Source organism: Primulina eburnea, chromosome 9 (assembly GCF_022965805.1).
Source record: "Primulina eburnea isolate SZY01 chromosome 9, ASM2296580v1, whole genome shotgun sequence".
Taxonomy (NCBI): domain Eukaryota; kingdom Viridiplantae; phylum Streptophyta; class Magnoliopsida; order Lamiales; family Gesneriaceae; genus Primulina; species Primulina eburnea.
Genome location: NC_133109.1, coordinates 12,844,714 through 12,852,128, shown reverse-complemented (window position 1 = coordinate 12,852,128; position 7,415 = coordinate 12,844,714).

Sequence of the window (7,415 nt, the reverse complement as noted above, 5' to 3'; positions counted from 1 at the left end):
TGCGTAGATTAGTTTACTAGATTCAGTTGCTGAGTTCAGTTTACTGGATCAGTTGCTGAGTTCAGTTTACTCGATCAATTGCTGAGTTCAGTTTAGTCGATCAGTTGGTTCGTATTTTCAGTTGGTTCATATTTTGTCAAACGCCGGAATTTAGTTTTTCCAACAATTTCCCACTTTATGGTGTTTGACAAAACTAAGTAAATAATAATTGAACGTCTGAACTTATTGTAAATAAAATAAGAGATTGATCAAGTGAATAATGGAAACTCATTGTAGATAAAATAAGAGATTGATCAACTGAATAATGGACTACACGAATCTGTAGAGATTTTTCTTCAACGAGAAGATTTCTTTTATTGTTCTAGAATCTCTTTGATCTCTTCCCCCTTTTTGTCAAACAACCCATCTTCATAGATAATTTTTGAACGTCAGTGGAAAGAATTTTGACATCTGAGGAGATACTTGAGACAGCAGATTGTAAAGAAGTTTGCAGCAACTACATTTTATTAGAAACAGAAGTTTCCAATCGCTCAACTCATTGACTGATTATACCCTGAGTTGTAAAGAGACTTTGAGCTAGACCTTTGTTATTCTTCATCTCATCCACAGCTCGGGTAAGAGACTCCATGTTTGCTTGAATGGCTTTCAGTTTTACTGAATCAAATTCCATTGAAGAATCCAATTTTACAGTATGAGAAAATTGTGTGGATTGAATTTTCTTGATTTCAGTAATAATCTGCTGCATATTGTGCTGCATATTCTGGATTTCCTCAAGGACAAGATCCATTTCTGTGGATTGAAGAGGAGGTGACTGATCAGATGTTCTTGGTTCATGTGAGACTTGATCAAAGATCACCATGGTCCTATCAGATAGTATCGTTTCAGAAACAGTCTGTGCTGGAACATCTGTTTCAGTTACTGCTACTTGGACTGGAGGAGATGAGGATTGATGTTGATCAGTAATTGGGCTTTCCTGCTGAATAAGATCTTCAGTGAGAGGGTCATGAAATGATATATCTGTTTGATAGTCCTCTGATATTCGTGCTGGTTCATCAGTTGGAGAAATCAACAATGCTTCCATATTCTTAGCAATCTGTTGATTTGATGATGGAGTAGGCACCACTGTTTGCTCATTTAGTTTAGAAACAGCAGGTTGAACTGGTGCTTCTGTTGAGATAGGAGCCTCTTGAGTGATTTGATCAGTTGAGTGATCAACTTCTTCAGAAATGAGTTTACTAATAATAGATTCTGTCACCACTGCTTGAATAATTTCATCAATGTTGGCAAAATTCAACTCGGCTTCAGAGTACAGCTGATGTTCCACAGAAGATGATTGTGGCACATCTTGAACTATTTCTTCAGTTGTAACAATAGATTGTTCAGAGGGTGGCTCTTTCTGCTGAGAGGAGGGTTCTTCTTCTTCTTCTTCTTCTTCTTCTTCTTCTTCTTCTTCAGAGGCTTCCTCAGGAAGAACTAACTCCTGATCCATTTCCCACACTTTTATTTGAGCTTGCAAGCTAGTAATATCTGTATCTAGCTGAGTGATCACAGCTCGATCATTATAAGCAGTTGGATTGGTGGGAATGTAGTTTGCCTTCAATTTTTCAAGCAGTTGAGATAGCTTCTTAGCTCGAATTTGGTCAAAAAAATAAGTTTTCCTCTCCAAAGCCTGAACAATTGTGGCAGCTTCGACCAACTTGAGGACAAATATAGCTTCCAGTTTGATAAACTTGTTCAGCTGGGATTTCTTTTTCAACTGCTTAGCAAAAATCTGAGTTTTGTAAGCGGTCCAGGAATCATAGGATTGAAGTTTTGATGCTACAAAATTATTAACATGTTCCCAAACAAGGTCCATATGAGTTTGAATGGAATTGGATGGCCTGGGCTCTTCAATCAATTTGCCCTTGCCTTTTTCAGTACTGAGGATGTGTGGAATTTCCAATCCAGTACGAGTAGTATCCACCAGTTCTGTAATATTTATACCTTTGGGTCTGGCAGGTGCTAGAACAGCATGACGATTGATATGGATTAGAGGAGCTTTGATCCTAACTGTTTCCTTTGTTGCAGCAGCTGAGATTTCTGGTGGGATGATCTTCAGAGGAATTGCTTTGATAGGCTGTTGGGCATTCGAAGATTTCAGCCTTTCAATAGGAATAGATTCTACTGTGGTTGGTAATTTTGTTCTTTTTGTTCTTGGTTTCTTGGCAACTTTTGGAGAGGGCATCTGCTCGGAATCGGATTCACTGATAATCGGTTTTCTTTTAACTGTCTTCAGTTGAGCCAATGTCTTGGCCTGTTTAACTGATTTGGGAGCAGCCTATTGCATCCCAATCTCCTTCTTGATCTTCACGAACTGATCAGGAGAGATATCTAATTTAGTATTGGGTGGCAGAACATTCTTCCCATTGAAAATTTTGAATTTAGATAATCGCTCTGAATCATCAGCCACCAACCCTTTGACTTTCATCAAATAGCTTAGCGGCACTGCAAATCCTTTGGATTTCTTGGTGGAGGAAAACATATTCTTCAAGATACTAAAAATAAGTTGCTTCCAGTTGAATTTTCTTCTAGTCATAATAACCGTAATAGCTTGAAACTTTTCCAAAGTTAGGGCAGCATACAATCCTGCCTTAGCCAATAGCCCTTTGGCTACGATATTAGCCAGCAACTAAACCTCATGCTTCAGTTCCTTCTTAGGATCGGAAACTTTGATTTTCCGTCCATCAGCAGAGAGTGCAGTTTGCATTTCTTCAATATCTGATGCTTTAACATCAGCAAGGTGTACCAGTCCATCAGAAGGTAATGAAAAGATTTCTCCGAAAAACTCTTCAGAAATGGTCACCAAGTGACCATTTATAGTGGAAATGATGCTTCCATCAGTGTTGATATATCCATTTGAGTATAGGTCCTGGAGTTCTTTTGGGTAAATCTCCTACGAGTATTGCCCCAAGAATATCCTCAGCCCAGCTGATTCAAGCTTCAGAAATACATTTTTCACATCAACTTCTTCGACTGATAAAGCTGATTCAAAGTTGATAGCCATAGCATTCAATATATGAGCAGGGATCTGATTTGCCATTTTCGAGAGTAAGAAAACCTAAAATTTTGCGAAATACAAGCTCTGAGTGTATTAGTTTGCTCTGAGAGATGATGTACGCGTAAGAAAGAAAAACTGAATTGAAGCGGGTAATTATTTATATGTATGTGACTGTTTAAATTCTGGACACGTGTCAGTCCATGAAAAAAATTTGAATAAAAAAATATGTGTACGTGTGCTGTAAGCGTGTGTACAATTTAAACGGTTCGAATGCTTCCACGTTTTTTTTAAAAATAAGATACATCATTAGATAGCAGACAGTCACGTCACTTGATTTGGAATATAATATGGTTAATTAGTTAACTTATATGAGAAGATTAGTGAAATACCCAACTGAACGATCAGTTGTAAGACTGTGTCCTTTCAGTTGAGAGTTTACTAACATTTGTCTTCTCAGTTAACCTCTTAAAACCATTATTCCCCCTTATACATGCATATAATAATTAAAGTGACGATATAATATAAAATTAAAGGTCAGAAAGATTAGTTTGCTGAAACGTTGACGGCCCTTCAGCTTCCATGATTTTCGGCTATAAATAAAAGTAACACGGTTAGTTTCAGTCATATTGGTGAAAATATTCAAGACAAAAAGAATGGCAGATGCGAGTAGCTCGAGTGCTTCGCCGTTTGCTCTGGAGACCAGGAAGGCTGTTATAGAAGATGAAGTCTTCTATAAGAGTCTTCACTACTGGGAAAAGTTACAGAGGCTTGAGGTCCTGTATAATACTGGAGAGGCTACCATTCCCAAACTGTTGGCAGAGTTGAAAAAGGTGCGGGAGCACTTGAACAAAGCTATGTGGGTGGACATCTTTAAGGATGGTCATATCTATCAGCTAATGCTTCGAAAGGAACTGAAAATTCTTAAGCGCATAGCTGTTTCTCATAGCTTTGTCAAGACATCTACCGCGCCTTTATCCTCTTGGTTGACTAATTGTTGTAGAGGAAAAATATGATGAAGTAATCCGTGCAAATGTTTATGGTTGAATGAAGTATTTATATGGGCTTAACTTTGTTTTTCTCTTTCCTGCAAATGATAAATTTCATCAGTTGTTATATATATGAATTGCGAACTTAAACAGATGAACTGATGAAAGACTAACTAATATAAGTTGACTATGAACTGAAATCAGTTAAGCATTAAGTAATAAATGACAAACTGATATCAGTTGATAATGAAAAACTGATAAATAAGAAGGCTGGGTAAATGAGAAAAACGCTTCGGTTGACTTGAGACTCTTTGGTTTCTTCAACATTTAATGTCATCTGTCTATAAATAAGACGAGAGTGATAAAATGTGAGACAATAACAGTTCAATATGTCGGATTCAAGTAATTCTGATGCATGCAGCAGTACGCATATTCAAGTTACTGAACAATTAACTCCTTATTTAGAGGAGTTGAAGAAAACGATGGAGGAATATGTCTTGACTAAGGTGATGTCAACATGGTTCAAAATTCATGATTTTCAAAGGATAAGTAGTAGTGGTGCTGCTCCTTCTCGTGCTCAAGCAGCAACAGCAAGAAAATACATTGATCGTTTTGAAGTCAGGCATGTTACAGACCTGGTTGATGACAATGTTCTGTTACAAGCAATGCTATGGAAGTAATGGCATGTTATTGAGAAGATTTCTACAACCGAATCATTTTCTAGAATCCGAATTTTTGAGTTGAATAATTGGATTACAGAATGGCAAGATTCAATTGGTTCTAAGATATCTTCTGTAAGATGGAATCGATTTTATTCTTAATAAAGTATCATTTACAATTTTTTGTTGTGTTCTTATTTTATGCAAATAATTTTATTAGTAAAACAGTATCTGTTGGAAACTTAATTCCGGTGTTTTGACAAAAGATGAACCAACTGAACTGATCGTCAACTGAACACATCATCAGGTGAATTCAGTTAACTGATCGATACAAATGAAGTTCATTCTCGTCAATCGATTCTTTACCAGCTGATCTCTCAGCTGTACACGTCATCAGTTGAAAGCGACAACCGACAAATAGTACAACTACTTGCAACTGGTAGTGGATCGCCGCATTTCAGAAAAAGCAGTGTACGACTGTAAGAGTATATCGACGTGGCAATCAACGGTTAAAATATTCAAATATCCTTTAATGTTACCGTTGAGAGAGAAGCCTATAAATAATCGAAGATAGCAGCCGAAGAGACAAGAACTGATCTTAGCTATCTCATTCTACTTGCTGTTACGCTGTTAAAATATCTACTCATACTTAGAAGCCAAAAGCTCACGTTTACCAGTTATATCAGTAGCATTCAAGGCTACATTCTCGAGCTTAAATAACACTTTGTAATCATTGATAGCTTTTCTAAGTTGTGCTAAGATCAGTTACCATCTGTAAAAGTGTTATATACTAAGAATTTCAGTTGTGGCAAAGTGATAAGTCCAAACTGAAGTAGGTCAGTACAGTATCGTGTATTTGATCAAAGTCCTTTAGTGGATATCCTATCTTCGTGATAGAAGGGGTGACGTAGGAGTTATTCAAGTCTCCGAAAATCCAGAAACATATTGTGTTATCTTTACTTTAGTCGTTACTTTTCAGTTAGTTACTCTATCTTTCAGTCAGTTTATTTTCCGCAACTGTTTAGTTCAGTTTAACTGATTGTCATTGACCGACGGGATATTTAGTATCAGTTTGTAACATAACTGAACTCATATTGTCGAAGAATACTTAAATTCGAGAAGTTTTTATTCAACCCCCCTTTCTAAACACTCTTTATTAGTTTAACCGATTCTTTCAAGTGGTATCAGAGCGGTTATATCTCGTCTCAGAATATCTATACTCAAATTGTTCATTATGTCTTCATTCAACAAGATTCCTATGTTCTCTAGAGAAGACTTCGATGATTGGAAGATCAGGATGCAGGCTCACCTAGCTGCACAAGATGATGATATGTGGTACGTTATAACTGACGGACCCATGAAGATTTTGAAAGCCAACACAGATGTTGCCATTACTGATGGGGCACCTCATCTTATAGAAAAGCCCAGAGAAGAATGGACCATAGAGGATAAAAGAAAAGCCAACATGGATAATGTGGCAAAGGATATACTATACAAGACGATGGATAAAGTAACTTTCAGCAAAATCAAAATGTGCAAGACAGCCAAAGAGATTTGGGAGAAGCTGATCCAGCTCTCCGAAAGGAACGAACAAACCAAAGAAAACAAACTTTCTGTTGTTGTTCAGAAGTTTGACAAAATAAAAATAAGAGTTGGTGAAACGATGTATGATTATGATGAAAGAACCAGCTGCATCATCAATGAACTAAATGCACTTGGAAAAGTGTACTCAAACAAAGAAGTTGTATTGAAGATAATCAAAGGTCTTCCCAAGGAGTGGGACGTGAAAACCATGGCAATGAGAGAATCCAAGGATCTGAACAAAGTTGAGCTTCATGATCTATTTGCTGATTTGAAAGCCTACGAGTTTGAGCTGCAAACTCGAGAAGGAGAATCTTCTACTCCAGCAGTCACAACTGCCTTAGCTGCTGTTAGAACAGAACTAACTGGTTCAGTTGAAAAAGCTGCGCATCAACTAAGCAATGATGCCATGTCATTGTTCATCAAAAAGTTTGGAAGATTTATGAGGAAAAATCAAGGAAACTTTCAAAATAGATATCAAAGAAGCAATTCCAAGGAAGAATCAAACGCTTGGTACAACTGTGTCAAACCAGGTGACTTCATTGCTGACTGTACCAAACCAAATAAAGACAGTCAAGGCTCAACTGAAAGAAGAAAGAAACCATATGAGCACAAAAAGAGATCCAAAGATGATAAGAAGTTCTCCAGGAAGAAGCATGAAGTGCTCTTGGCTGAAGAGAGCAAATCAAAGTGGGCAGACACTGACAGCGAGGAGTCAGAACCAGAAACTTCATGCAGTTCTAGTGACAATGAAGAAGAAGTGAAATGTCTGATGGCTGGTGATACAGAACTGGAGTCCAGCAGCAAACAGTCATTTGACTTTAGCTCAACTGATTTTACGAGAGAAGAACTTATTTCAACATTGCATGACATGGTCAGTGAGTATCATAAGCTTGCCTTATTATTTGAAAAGGCCAGAGCAAAGCAAAATGATCCTATTGGCAATAAGACTACAACTGATGAATCAGTTGACATGTTGAGTCTGAAAAAGGAAATTGCTGAACTCAATACTGAAAGAAGCAAGGGTCAGTTAATGATTCAAAAGTTGATGCTTGAAAATTCAAAGCAAACTGAGCTTATTCAGGCTTGGAACAAATCATCTGTTGCATTGACTGATGTACAGAACTCACAAAAATCAGTTACTGATAAAAC